At 36.2% G+C, this 15,567-nt stretch overlaps 1 protein-coding gene across 6 annotated transcripts in view; it reads right to left on the reverse strand.

Moving 5' to 3' along the window:
• Positions 1-15,567, reverse strand: part of FUT8 (fucosyltransferase 8) — a 302,069-nt gene that overhangs the window by 116,076 nt on the left and 170,426 nt on the right. The gene's annotated exons all lie outside the window — the stretch shown is intronic.

The raw sequence follows: 15,567 nt of genomic DNA on the forward strand, positions 1-15,567 counted from the left end.
CTAAAATTTTATAAATATTATGATTACACCTTTTTATGAAGTATGTTGCTGAGCTAATTACGACTGGTCTACAAAAAATTTAATAAAATACTACATACTGAAGCAAGTGTTTACACAGGACCATGCTTGGAAAACTCAATATACTACAATATATTAAGTCCTATGTGAGAAAATAATCACAAATACTAAGCTACAATTATTTATTTATTTATTTTTAAACTATTTTATTTATTTATTTATTTGAGAGAGAGGGAGAAGCAGGCTCCCCGCCAAGCAGGGAGACTGACGCGGGGCTCAACCCCAGGACCCTCAGAGATCATGACCTGAGCTGAAGGCAGCCTGACTGAGCCACAAAGACACCCTACAATTTTTTTTTTAACCAGAGAATCTCTTGGGTCATCAAAGAATTAAGCAGGTTCTTATCTGGTTTCTTACTACGGCATCTTGGGAGATGTTAACTGAAAACTATCAAAAGAATAAATAATTTAGTAACTTGCGTAGCTATTCTGCAGACCCACACCATAGTCTGCTAGGAAAATTTGAAGGAACATAAAAGAATTATGGCTTTTAAAAATTTCAGTAACATTAAAATAGCTTATCATATAAGAAAGAAAGATAATCCTTTTCCAGAATAATAGTCATAACTGCCATAAGTGAATTAACAGCTTTGGAAAGAATACTATATAAATTATATGATAATATCAAGAATTTTAACTGAACACTGCTGCTGTCAAAGCAATGATTAATAAGTACATTTAATCTTCAAACTGTGCATATTCACATCCAAGTAAAAAAATGTGGTTTTTATTATAGATCTACAGTTAAAATCATAACACATCAAAATTCCCATTTGCATATATATGTGCATGTGATCATCTCTGTGTACATTTATTTAACCCAGTTAAGAAAAATAATCATTCCTAAAATTAAAAAAATCCAAAAAATTAACAGAATCTATAGGGGCCAAAAATTAATTTCAATTCAACTGAAAAGGTTTTAGATTCCAGATCACCAGTTTGCCAGGTCATTTTTAAGCTTCATTTCCATTGTTATAAGTTGCATTTTCTAGCCCAGATAATATGATTTATGCTCCTACTTTAAGAAACACAGAATAACTATCAGCCCCACAGTAATGTTTTAGAGTAGAAATGACAGAAGAAAATGCTGTGGAGGATAAACAGATGACTCTCACCAAGTTCTCTGATAAAGAATATATGTCAAATTCAACTTAATTCAAAGTGACCTCTCTTAAAATCAGGTAACTGGTGGAAGAGTATCATGGAAGTGAGAAAAAAAAATGATACTTTATTTTCAGGAAGAACTGAATGCTGCAAACAAATTTCCCTTATCATTCTGCCTCAAAAAAGAAATTCTAATATTTTCAGTTCGTATTATAATAGTAAAATAGACACAGGCAAGTTCAAAATAAGTCCTTATCTAAATATTTTTGAAATGTGGCTAGTGAAATTGCAGTTTATTAAATCCATTCATGTTAATGATACCCTGACACTTAATGAGAGATTTAAGGATTATTATTAATTAATAAACATATTAAATATAACATGCTAGATAAATGCCATTAACAAAGATTAGTCTAATTTGTATTTTAAGAATTCACATTTAAAAGCAATTTTTCATCTTATTTTCTAATTATTTTTTTAAAAAGATTTTATTTATTTGAGAGAGAGAGTGAGAGAGAGGAAACATGAGCGGGGGGCGGGGGCAGAGGGAGAAGTAGACTCCCTACTGAATGCAGAGCCTGATTGGGGGTGGGGGCAACACAGGTGAATCCCAGGACACTGAGATCATGACCTGAAACAAAGTCAGACACTCAACCAACTGAGCCACCCAGGCACCCCTCTAATTACTTTTATTATTTTTTTAAGATTTTATTTACTTATTTGACAGAGAGGGAACAAAAGCATGGAGAAGCAGAGGTAGAGGAAGAAGCAGGCTCTCTGCTGAGCAAGGGGCCCAAAGTGGGGCTCAATCCCAGGACCCTGAGATCATGACCTGAGCCGAAGACAGATGCTTAACCAACTGAGACACCCAGGTGCCTCTCAAGATTTCTTAGAAGTCAAACTGGCACTGTAAAATTCATTATAAAAGTGTGTTTTACAAAAGCTCATCATCTCACAACTATTTTGTTTTAATATAACATTCCTTTATATAGATATTAGGCAGCCAAGTTTAGTCTGTATCTTTACTCTGTGAAATACATAATCTATAGTGTTCATTATAAAAATTTGAACATTTCACAAAAACAAAAACAAAAGTCTGGTTTGTTTGCTAAAAGAACAATTATCTCTCTTTCAAAATAAAGGTAGCAGTCGATTCCCCACTTAAGTTCAAGATTCATTTTAGTTAAGTTTTATCATTCTTTATTTAAAATAGTAGACATTTTATGATAATTGTCTTTCTCTGATTGACTTATTTTGCTTAGTATAATACCCTCTAGTTCTATCCCCGGCATGGTGAGGGGTCATGGTAGGTAGGGAAGGAAAAAATGTAACGAGATGGGACCGGGGAGGGAGACAAACCATAAGAGACTTAATCTCGAGAAACAAACTGAGGGTTGCTGGTGGGTGGTGGGGGGAAAAGGGATAGGGTAGCTGGGTTTTGGACACTGGGGAGGGTATGTGCTACGGTGACTGCTGTGAGTTGTGTAAGACTAATGATTCACAGACCTGTACCCTTGAAGCAAATAATACATTATGTGTTAATAAAAAAAAGTAATAAAATAAAATATTGGATATTTTCCTTACTCTACTTTTTCACCTAAAAAAGGTAAATATAAGGTCTATAGCATTGGCACAGACAAAAGGAGTGGAATGCAGGTGACTGTTTTACGGTGATTCAAGGAAATGATTCAAGAAAAATACATGGTAAAGATCAACAAGCAAGGCAGGATTAGATTGGAAAGCCTATGGAATTATGGTGGGGATTATAAACACTACTTAAGCCTGGAAGGACTGATCAATTGCCTGAACTAATTGCAAGAAACTATACTGGATCCATCATATGTGAACAAAATGGTTAAGAAACTACCAAAATACCATGTACAGAACTTACTCTTTGGAGACTATGGTCTCACAGCCCTTTGCAGTACTGATTTAATGAATGCTAACATTTACAGGGATGTACACTTTCCTAAAAGGGGGGTCATTTATATTATATTTGGGACTGCCAAGATTCTGGAATGCCAGACTGAACACCCCATTTGTTTAAGCCAATTCCTCTGCTTTATGATATAACCTATAGGTGGTATCCATTGACTAATAGCCTTAATATGGGCTCAGAATGCTTCACACAACTTTAATCACTTCATGTATTTGGTCTTCAACCCAAATCAATTTTACTGAATAAATATATACTGTGGCCTTTAATTGTACCTGACACTGGGACAATTACTGGGGGATACATGATAGGTAAAACACATATCCAACCCTTACCCTATGTTTAAAAAGCTCCCAGTTTAGTAGGGAAGGGCCGGGGCGAAAAGCGCAATAGCAAATTTGTGTCTAGGTAGCAAAGAGGAGAAAGTGATGAAGACTGTGGAGTAATGAGACAGACTGAAGAGAGGCAAAGGTGGCTATACAGAAAGGAAAATGCATGAGCTTTGTATTAAAGGATAAACTAAACCTAGGCCAAAGGGAATGGAAACCATTCTACAGTCAGAAAGAACAACATGTGCAAAGGATTGGTGGTGTAAAATGAAATGGCAGAGAAGTTCAGTGCTACTGATTTTATAGTAGAAGTGGTGGAAAATGAAAGCAAAAAGATTGGTAAGAGCCAGATCATAAAGACCTCTTATTCCATTCAAAGACGGTTAAATGTTTATGACTTTATGTAATGGAGAGCCACTGAACGGTTTCAAACAAGTTGTGGCAAAATAATATTGTCAGGAGCATTCAAGTCAGCTGAATTACAGAGAATAGAAGACAGCGAGGGAGACAAATCAGCCACTATAGAGTTAGAACTGAGGAACAGTAATTATGGCAAGAGATGTTGAGGAGTTTGATGGTATATTACTAGACAGGAAGAATCTGGGAAAAGAGTCCCTTTCTGCTCAACTTCCATAACAAATCCAGAGTAAAATTATCAAAAATAACATAAGTGAAGAGAAATAATGCTCAAGAAATAAAAGGAAAGAGCTGAGATCAGGAGATTCCCTCTCTGATCAATTTAGAGATTTGTACTCCTAAATGAATCAAAGATACTACCTTTAAATAACAGTTGATGGAATCTTATACAAAAAAAAAAAAATAGGAAAGAAGATGGGGCACCTGGGTGGCTCAGTGGGTTAAAGCCTCTGCCTTCAGCTCAGGTCATGATCCCAGGGTTCTGGGATGGGGCCCCGCATTGGGCTCTCTGCTCAGTGGGGAGCCTGCTCCCCCTGCCCCCGCCCGCCTCTCTGCCTACTTGTGATCTCCGTCTGTCAAATAAATAAAAATCTTTAAAAAAAAAATAGGAAAGAAGAGGGCAGTTTTTTTCTCCTCACAAACAATCCTTTAAAATGGTACAGAAATATAATAATAATAATAATAATACCACTTCTGGTAATTCTGATGATCAGCCATATTTTAAATCGATTCTGAATCTAACATAAAAGAATGCTAAAAAAGAAAGGTATAGGTTAATATCATACTTCTACATTAATTATACCATTTATTGGTAGTTCATAATGCTTGACCTATTTTGAACTTGGCTGAGAGTAATGAAGTGAGCCAAACAATCTTCTGAGTAGTATGGTGGATATCAAGTCTTAGCACTGGAACCTATTCAGTAACTACCAACAAGATAGGGAAAAGGGCAACCTATTCACTAGAAGGGGAAAAAAAGGTGCTGGTAGAATGGATCCAATCACTAGTTGTAACAGTGAATATCACTTTTTTTTTTTTTTAAAGATTTTATTTATTTATTTGACAGACAGAGATCACAAGTAGGCAGAGAGGGAGGCAGAGAGGGTGGGGGGTGGGGAAGCAGGCTCCCTGCTGAGCAGAGAGCCTGATACGGGGCTTGATCTGAGGACCCTGGGATCATGACCTGAGCCGAAGGCAGAGGCTTTAACCCACTGAGCCACCCAGGTGCACCATATTACTTTTTTTTTTTTTTCAAAGATTTTATTTATGTATTTGACAGAGAGAGACACAGAGAGAGAGGGAACACAAGCAGTGGGAGAGGGAGAAGCAGGTTCCCCTGCTGAGCAGGAAGCCAGGAAGCTGGATGCAGGGCTCAATCCCAGGACCTTGGGATCATGACGTGAGCTGAAGGCAGAGGCTTAATGACTGAGTCACCCAGGTGCCCCCGAATATTATTTTTAAGAGTAATAAAAGGTATCCTAAAACTACTCAATGGAAATTTTATGTTTTTTGATTTCTCATTATTCATATTCAGTTAAAAAGGAATACAATTTGTGGAACATGATTGACTTGCATTTGAACAACAAAAAGCACTTTATAAACAATAACCATCTTATCACTCCTAAGGAATTCTCGAAGACTCAGTGAAGATACACTACAGCATCATGTGCAAGGTAATATAACTGTAAATTTTATTTGTTACTTGAAAATAGAGGAAGGAAGGCCAGAAGAGAAGAAGGGAGAAGAAGAAAGAAGAGAGGGAGGGCAAAAGACCCAATATATCCACAAATAATAATTCTCCACTTGGAGAGCAGCTACCTTGTCTTATTCAATGCTATGAACATGGCATGTCCCAGCCCAAATGCTGGCACATAGTAAGTGCTCAGGAAATACCTATCAAATGACTGATGCATTAAAAAATGACCAGAGATAGTTTCCTAACAAGTAAAAAAGAGAATAATATTTTCCATAAAAGATAGAAATACATGAAATGCATTGTTCCCTATGCTGACAACCCACTCAGTTTCAAACAAAGTTGCAATAAACCAACTGAGAGCAGATCCCTACAGATTATTTTAGGGGAAAAGGTGACTGAGTAAGCCTGAAAACTTTAAAAGGTTATATCCTGGAGGATGAACTGCCCTATGACAAACTGAAATGTCCACTAGTATCATTATTAGATAGAATTAGACTATTTGCATGAAAGAATGACATTCCTTAAATGGAAGCCCATCTTCTGAGAAAATCCTCTTTTGCTTTCCACCAAAGGCTGAGGTTTGAACAATATTTTATATCTTTTATAATGAAGGAAGACTTCACCACTTATGAATTTTCATTCTTTAAGAGAACACAATTACATCTCCTATAAAAAGCCAATGCTTGAATAAAGGAAAAGAATAGGTCATAGGTCATTCCCTCTCCTTGCACCAAACATGCTCATGCTTTTGTGCATGAATTACAAATATATCCTTGTATTTCAAGTCACACTCACAATCATTTTTTTGTGAACTACTTTCTAGCAGAGAAAATATTATGATATAAAATCCAAGTAAAATATTCTCATATATAACCATAGGCATTCGGTGCCTGTTTTAAAAATGGAGCTGGCAAAAAACCAACTGCACATACGGCTGCAAATGCACAAAGATGCAGAAAAGCCTTCATAATTAATCCCTGTGTTAACAAGCAACTAGAAACTTCCTGAAGAACTAGGAGATGAGATCTAGAAGCAATGGCCTTTTGTTTATTTCCAGATTAAAAATTTATATTTCCTTGTAATAAATTTTATACCCTTTTAGTCACAACCAAGTCATTCAAGGAATTGTTAAAATCAATCTGTGACTTGCCTACAGTGTTAACCATATCAGTAAAGTAACCTGCTACTAGATTATACATCTCTCTGTCTCTGTCTCTCTCTCTCTCACACACACACACACACACATACACACACACACACACCACAGAAGCCCACTTTCACAGTGTACATTTCCCTTGGTTAATGTATCAGAATTGTTTAAGGGAAAGACAACAATCAATTTTCAGCTAAGATATTAAAGACGGGACCCACTTCACAAAGCCTCTAGCCTCAAACTACACTATCGTAGAGATTAAGACCAAGATAAAGATTCTCCTCAGCCTCCCCTCAAGTCACAAATGAAAAAATTGATCATAGGTTTACAAAACCACAATCATAATAGCACTACCTAACCTTTAATAACTTAACCAATCATATCAAGCTGCTTTCCAATGCTAATTAAGCTATACAAAACCCCAGTGAGGTAAGCATTAAACAACTGAAGGTTAATCCTTTCCAAGAAAGACTTGGATTTTACTTATATATCATCTTGCTGCCTGGCCAAGGCATAATACAGTTGTCAGAACAAGGAAGTTCAAGTTCAAATAAAGAATGTATTATAAGCTCTCAGAAGTAGAATTTTACGTCCCTTTCATGTTCTTAAATACTTAAATCTAAACCTGAACTAAATACTTTTTTTTTTTTGCTTTTCATTGAAAACAGCTAACGAATGATGAGCCAAGAGAAAGCCACATAGACTATTAATAGCAAGTTCATAGGTAAATTTGAGTTTCTTTATATTGAAATGGGAACTTATAAAACTACTAACTCCATATTTACTTAACTAACAAATGTATTTATATAATAATTCTTATGAAGAAACATTTTCCCCAAAGTATCAACAAAGTACTTTCTGTTTTCTTCCATCATTGCACAGCACTCTATGTTATATATGTATGTGTGTGTTTTAACAAAATGTAGATAAAAAAAAAAACCCCAAACTTAAGGATATAACATTTACCCAAGTAAATACTGAAATGCTTCTGTTTGTTTTTCCCCTACAATGAAATGACGAATGTGTAAAATTACCCAAAATACAGCACTAACACCATTTTTCCCCACGGAGATTTTTATCAAGACAGATGGAGTGACAGAAGGAGGTGAAAGAACATTACTATCATTTGCCCTCAGGCATGTAATTCCAGCCTGAAGTATGAAAGCTATTTCTAACAAATCCCAGTAGCCTCGTAAAACATTGTTTTAAGTAGGATTTTACTGAGGTACTGAACCCTGGGAGTGTCTTAAAACCTTTTGTCTGGAGTTAAGAATCACAGGTTTTTACTGTGTTCCTACTTCACAAAAGAACTGCAGATCTTCCACATACCTAAATGTCTTTTAGACACTAATCTGCTTGCAGGAAACGCATGAATGACACAGTAGGTTCCATCATGCTGCCATCCAGGCAATCAACCCTTTTCCGTTATTATTATTCCTCACTGTTTGCTAAAGGCAGAAAGAGAAAGAAACCTCTCAAAGGATTTTCCCCATAGTATCTATTCTTTGGCCCCATGATGCAAAGATGTAAAAATAATTCTGCAGGTTAAGTGGAGATGTTCAGCTTTCAGCAAAAGCATAATCTCTACTCCTTTCCTTTTTTTTTCTTTAAATCCCATATGACAAATGAACTGGTTATTCTGGTTTGAAAACAGATTCACTGCAAAGTCATTTCTAATTACGAAGACTTAGAATTAATGTTTTTCATGTCTTTTTAGAAAGATTTTATTTATTTGAGAAAGACAGAAAAACAAAGAGGGAGGAGGATGGGGAGAGACAAAGAGAGAGCATGAGGGGCAGAGGGACAGGGAGAAGCAAACTCCCCACTCAGAGTGGAGTTTCCTGCAAAGCTCAATCCCAGGACCCTGAAATCATGACCTGAGTGAAGTCAGACGCTTAACCGAGTGAGCCACCCAGGTGTCCCAGTGTTTTTCTTTTTAAGGGGATATTAAAATATTAAATTTTCTGCCCATAAACTCATGATCAATAAGTGATTCTTATTTTTGTACAGTTATAAACACAAAAATTTGAATTTATAAGAACAAAATCAAGGAGGCAGAGCTCTGAACACATAGCTAGGAGACTATTTGAACAGGTGAGGTGATCCATTGATATGCGATATATTTGTCTCTTTCCCTCACAGATAGGGAGGATATCTTTGAAAGGATGCATAAGATTGTGATATAGGCAACTGTTTATGGGAAGAGGAAATGAAGGGTTGAAGAATGGGTTAGTGGGAAAAATTATTTTCCTCTGTATACCCTTTTGTACCATTTGAATGTTTTCCCATGTCTATGGATCACCTTTTAAAAAATTAGAATTGCCTCTTGTTTCAAAAAATTATTAAAGTAAATTACATATATCTTTATTACTGTGAGAGGAAGGGAAAGAAAATGAGAAAAGAGGTCTTCATACTGAATGAGCAAAGGGGAACAACTTTTAAAAAAATATATTTTATTTATTTATTTGAGAGAAAGTGAGAGAGCGCAAGCACGAGCATGAGCCAGGGGAGGTGCAGAAAAGCAGATGCTCCGCTGAGCAGGGAGTCAGAATCTGGGCTTGATCCCAGGACCCTGGGATCATGACCTGAGCGGAAGGGAGAGGCTTAACTGACTGAGCCATCCCAGGTGCCTGAGTGAAGGTGAACAACTTGGAGTCAACACCTTGAAGGTAAGGCCCTTGACAAGCAGAGGGTGAATGTCAAAGCAAATATCCCGGGAGGTACCATGGCGTTCTCTGTAGAATTATAAGTTCTTGCTGAATTTTTACCTTTAAGTTTGCATAGGCCCATTATTCCTTTTTTATTATGTGCACACAGTTAAATAAAGCTATTAACAAACTTTGATATTTAAGAAGGAATCTGAAGAGGGGCGCCTGGGTGGCTCAGTGGGTTAAAGCCTCTGCCTTTGGCTCGGGTCATGGTCCCGGGATCCTGGGATCGAGCCCCACATAGGGATCTCTGCTAGGAGGGGAGCCTGCTTCCTCCTCTCTCTCTGCCTGCCTCTCTGCCTGCTTGTGACCTCTGTCTATCAAAATAAATAAATTAAAAAAAAAAAAAAAAGGAATCTGAAGAAAAGAAAAAAACTGAGAGGGAGGGAGGAGGGGAAGAAGGCAGGGAGTGAAAAAAGGGTTGGAGACATAGAGGGGGAAAAGGAAGAAGAAAGAAAAACAATGATAAGACGATCTCTGTAAGGACTAAGAATCACAATTCACTTAAAAACAAAACAAAAACAAAAACAAAAAAATTATTTGCCAGGTGCCTGTTGGACACAAACGTGAATCAGAAACAGTTATTATCCTAAGGAATTCACGACCTGGTGGAAAAAATTAGACACAAATTATGAAATATGAATTACACTAAGAGTCATGATTTGGTATGAGGGTTTCAACTAGACCAAAAAGAGACAAATAATTTCTGATATAGCTGAAGAGCTATAAAAAGGCAGTTACATCTATGCTGTACCAAAAATTAAGGAAGAATTTTTTGGGTGACAGAGAAAGGGAAGAGCATCTCAAGAAGGAAGACTATGAGCAAAGGAACAGCGGTATGAAAGAGCACACAGCATCTAGGAAACACCAGTATGAGTTTATGTGGCTGGAGCATATGGTACACAGGAGACTAGGAAGTAAAAGTGAAAAGGGAGGTTAAGGTGAGGGGAGGAGTAGGAGAAGAATAAGCTAAAACAGTGCAAATGAACAGTTTCTTAAACTGTTGAAGAATATTTGTTTTAAAAATCATTTACTGTGTAAATACACAGGGTGAGGTTTGGTAGCAGTATTTTCACTTACAAAACAATTTTTTCAGAACACAAATATACTAATTAATGGTGTATAAATAGTACTATTAACGAATTACTATTACCTATTGATTATATCAGGTGTGGACTCTCTCCTTGCAGAGTTTGTTGAACTTACTTTGGTTTACATGAACTTGAAAGCAGAATGGCTGTATTTATCATCAAATGCTGTATGATTCACAGTTGTCATTAATTCAGATTGTTATCTTCCCTCTCAACAAGCAAATTTGTACCGTATAATAACACAACTAATACATGGGCACCTATGCTTTTATAAAATCAGGCATGCATACATACAAACTAGTTGTGCAAATCCAAGCCCCAGTAACATTCATATTTAACAGTATTTGAAGTCCAGGAATCCATGAGGCTCAGTGTTAAGATTATGCTGACATCTTTTAAGCCTACTCTGTAAAGTTTTTTTTTTTTTTTTAATATTTTATTTATTTATTTGACAGAGAGAGATCATAGGTAGACAGAGAGAGAGGGGGGAAGCAGGCTCCCCGCTGAGCAGAGAGCCCGATGCGGGGCTCGATCCCAGGACGCTGGGATCACGACCTGAGCCGAAAGCAGAGGCCTTAACCCACTGAGCCACCCAGGCGCCCCCTCTGTAAAGCTTTTTAAATGTTACCTAAACAGTATAATTTTATCCACAAAATATTAATATTACATATACTAAGTAGGTAAGTTTACTACAATTTTTCAGCTTCTTTTATATGTGCATACATAAACACATGGAGCCTACTACTTGTTTTCTTTGTTAACACACTGTGGCTCTCTCTACCACTACCCTGGAAGCATCCTAATTTCATTTGTTATTACTCATGTAAGAGAGTTAAAAGTAGACAGTAGCAGTAGACAAAGAAAATTCATTTCACACTTTTTCCATGTGGAAGAGTCATAACTTTTTCCTAAACATATGAAAATATTATTTTATAGTAAGTAACTGGTCCCAAAATGTATATTTTACTAATTTCTGTATAAGTTAGGACTTATTATTTCAAAGGATTAAAGGTATTTTTAAATGTAGGGAAAAAACCCTCAAATATCACCACACACAAATAGTTATCATTTATATTAACATAATTCTAGCCACTTCAATGCATATGCAGAAGTAGTTTTTATATAAATTGTATCCAATTGATATTGTTTGTCCTCTTTTTTTTAAAGCTTTTATTTATTTATTTGACAGAGACAGACAGCAAGAGAGGGAATACAATCAGGGAGACTGGGAGAGGGAGAAGCAGGCTTCCCGCTGAGCAGGGAGCCTGATGCAGGGTCCTGGGATCATGACCAGAGGCAAAGGCAGACTTAACAACTGAGCCACCCAGGTGTCCCTTATTTGTGCTTTTTAAATATAATACACTTAATTTTAATTTAATGGAAGCACAACCTCAATGAAAATACACAAACTTCTCCATTTCAAATTGATATTTTCTGAAAGATTAAGGTTAAAAAACTGTGAAAATATATTAACAGACTGCAATAATGTCTTTATGAGTATATTTTTAATTTCAGATATTATTAACTGAAACATAAGAATACTCACATTTCCAACTCCAAATTTTGTGGGCATGCTATTAATCACACTGTCCAACTTTATAACAAATATATTAAATTCCATAATCATAAATTGAGTAGATGTCTAGTAATGCATTTAAATGGAGTCACTGCCAATTTTGTTACTGATTTGTTTCATCTTTTAATTGGCTGGATTTCATATTTAAGTGATATTATCTCAAGAATACCCATGGACAGGGCGCCTGGGTGGCTCAGTCATTAAGCATCTGCCTTTGGCTCAGGTCATGATCTCCGGGTCCTGAGATCAAGCCCTGCATCGGCTCCCTGCTCAGTGGGAAGCTTGCTTCTCCCTCTCCCACTCCTCTTGTGTTCCTGCTCTTGCTGTCTTTCTCTCTATCAAACCAATAAATGAAATCTTTAAAAAAAAAAGAAAGAAAGAAAGAAAAAGAGTACCCATGGGCATTTGGGAATATCTGACCACTGAATTTACACTTGAGTGGTATCTTAGCTAGGAATAACATTCCTGAATAACATTTTTTTTATTTCAGGAGTGTACAGAGTTTGCTAAAGTGGTCTTCAGTACTGACTGCTCCTAGGAAGACACTTACTAAGAGCTTGATTTTCCTCTCTTTGAAATGATAGAAGCTTCTTTCTGGATACCTGGAGAAAAAGCAAAATTCTAATTCTATCATTTAAACTAGATACGTCAAGCAATCAAAATCCCTAGGATCCAAAATATTATTTTGACTTGATGACTGTTTATTCTTTTCAGAGAAAATTTCTTCATTATATTTTTGAATAATTTCTCTCTTCCACATCTTCCACTGCCTGTATCATGTTGTATCTCTGCTGGTTCTCTGTATCTAATATAGTCTCTGTGCTTTTATTTACCACTTTTCCACCTGCATTCTCTGTGATTAATGTCATGCCTTTCTTTAATGTTAGTAATTTAAGTTTTATCTATTATTTTTATTCCTTGCTATTTCTACTTTGTTTTCAAGTAATTACACTTCCAGGTACTACACAGAAAGTATGTTTCTAAGGCAAGGCAACCTGACTTCCATATGCTGAGTTCTGCCAGCTTTGAAGAAATCTAAGGCCATTATCTCTGAAGGAAACTACAGTAACTAGACATGCCACTCCTTAATCTTCACTATTTTATACTTTCTTTTTTGCTCCTTGTCTAAAATTTTAATAAAAATACATGTAATCTATACATGTGTCAAAAGAGGAGCAGCTTAAAATATCCATATTTTTACAAGTATAGTTAATGTTATTTTCTATTACTTCATATTACATATGGCCAGAATTTTACTCTGGCTACCATTTCAAATCAATCATTATTCAAGGTTAAGAACCATAAAATTGAGAGACAGGAGAGAGGGAGTTGGGGGGAGGAGTGAGAGAGAGAGAGAACAACCTAAGAGATGAGTTGGGAGGCAAATAAAGTTTTATAAATGAATTAACCAAGAAATATTTAAACAATTAAGAGTATCTATTAGAACAATTAAATATTTAGTTTACATGTATTCCCAAACTGTAATATGCTAGTAGAGCCAATGGTGATATTAGAAGGTCTAAAAGTTGTCCTGAAGTTCAGAGGCTAAGGTTTTAGTTTGGGCTCCGCCATGAGCTAGCCAAATTACCTTGGGGGAAATACTCAATAAGCCATCTAATATTCCATTCCTTCAGCCATAAAAACGAGTTAATACAGATTACCCTTAAAATCCTTTACAGTTTTCAAACTGTATAAAGATGTGAGTAACTTATTATACTAGTTAGAGGAGCAAGCCTAGAAAATGGCCCAGAAAAATTCTCACCTCCTGTTATGCACTCTCTTGTGTAGTCATCTCCCACAGTGACTAGAGATGACTGATGTAGTAACTAATACCATGTTGCCAATGACGAAGTATGACTTTGGATGCTAGGTCCTGTAAGACGTTGTAGCTTCTGAGTTTTGTGAATCACTTGCTCTGGCAGCAGCCATGTGGCATGTCATTAAACACCCCAAAATAATTCTAAGGCAATAATCTGCTACACAGAAACATAACTAATAAACTAAGACAATGGGACAATCTGTTTTGATTAACTTCTTTTATTTCCTACAAAATTTAGCTCACTTCTCAAATGGGCATGGTTCAAAGAGGGAGTAAGGAGTCAGTAAGACATGTACTTATATGTATATAACATAAAGAATACCTAAGAATGCATATCTCTAACTACAAAATAGAATTTTTCTCCATAAAAATATAATAGTTTGGGGTGTGGACCAATTTATGACCTTTTCCTTAACATCATGCCCTCTGACATCATCTAAGCCAATCAGTTCAAACTCTAGTATTACAGATAGACTGAATTAAAAGTTTAATGTGTCATTCTAACAGTTGCTTGAGGGGAAAACTTGAATAGTATTTTATGTAGAATATGGTATTAGGTTGTTTTATATTCTGAAAGTTATTATGTATTTATATGAGACTGAACAAAATACCTGAATGTGGTTTACAGAATCTGTCAAGAAAGGGGGGCCTGGGTGTCCCAGCTGGTTAAGTGTCCAGCTCTTGATTTCAGCTCAGGTCTTGATCTCAGGGTTGTGAGTTCAAGCCCTGCACACCCTACTTAAAAAAAAAAAAAAAAATTGGTCAAGAAAGACACTTAACACCTCAAATGATGGAAATCATTTGGGACAGAGATCTGTGATTTAATGAATTCTAAAGATCAGCTGACTTTCAAAGCTAAGAAGATTTGTCAAAAAAGGTTTGGGGCAGCGGGCACCTGAGTGGCTCAGTCAGTTAAGCATCTGCCTTCGGCTCAGGTCATGATTCCAGGGTCGTGGGATTGAGTCCCACGTCTGGCTCTCTGCCAGGAGAGCCTGCTTCTCCCTCTCTCCTTTTGCTGCTCCCCCTGCTTGTTCTCTCTCTCTGACAAATAAATAAATAAAATCTTAAAAGAATTAAAAAAAAAAGGTTTAAAAGGATATTCACTATAAAGTGATATACTGTATTTGTACCATAACCTTCAACTAATTGATGGCTGCTGCTACACTTTTGTAAACACTAATGTCTTTACCAGCCAGATGAATGGTCACATAGTCACTTTGCTCATACTATTGCAGTTGATTGATTTGTAGTTAACCGCATGATCCCTAAAACCACAATTCTGCCTTTAACTTCAGGCAGGGCTGCCTATGTTATAAACTTGGTGGGATTACACTGGCTCTTCATGCAGAAGGTAAATGCATGTCATTCACAAACCAACTAAATTTTTGAGCTTCAATAGAGAAGAAAAAGTGCTATAACAGCATTTTTATTCCAACCTCCATATTCCCATTTTATGTATTCTGATTTCCTTTATACAAATTTCTAATTAATAAATCAGCCATTTTGATCCTAATTCTTTCCTCAATAAACTTGAGTATGGTCACATACACATATGTATGTATTAGGCTACTAATATTTTAAAGGTATGTAATATCCTAAGGGTCCCAAAATAACATCTAACTGAAAGAAAAAATATCTGTGATTGATAATCTATTCAAAAA

The sequence above is a fragment of the Lontra canadensis genome, unplaced genomic scaffold (genome assembly GCF_010015895.1).
Source record: "Lontra canadensis isolate GAN:19392208 unplaced genomic scaffold, GSC_riverotter_1.0 scaffold55, whole genome shotgun sequence".
Taxonomy (NCBI): domain Eukaryota; kingdom Metazoa; phylum Chordata; class Mammalia; order Carnivora; family Mustelidae; genus Lontra; species Lontra canadensis.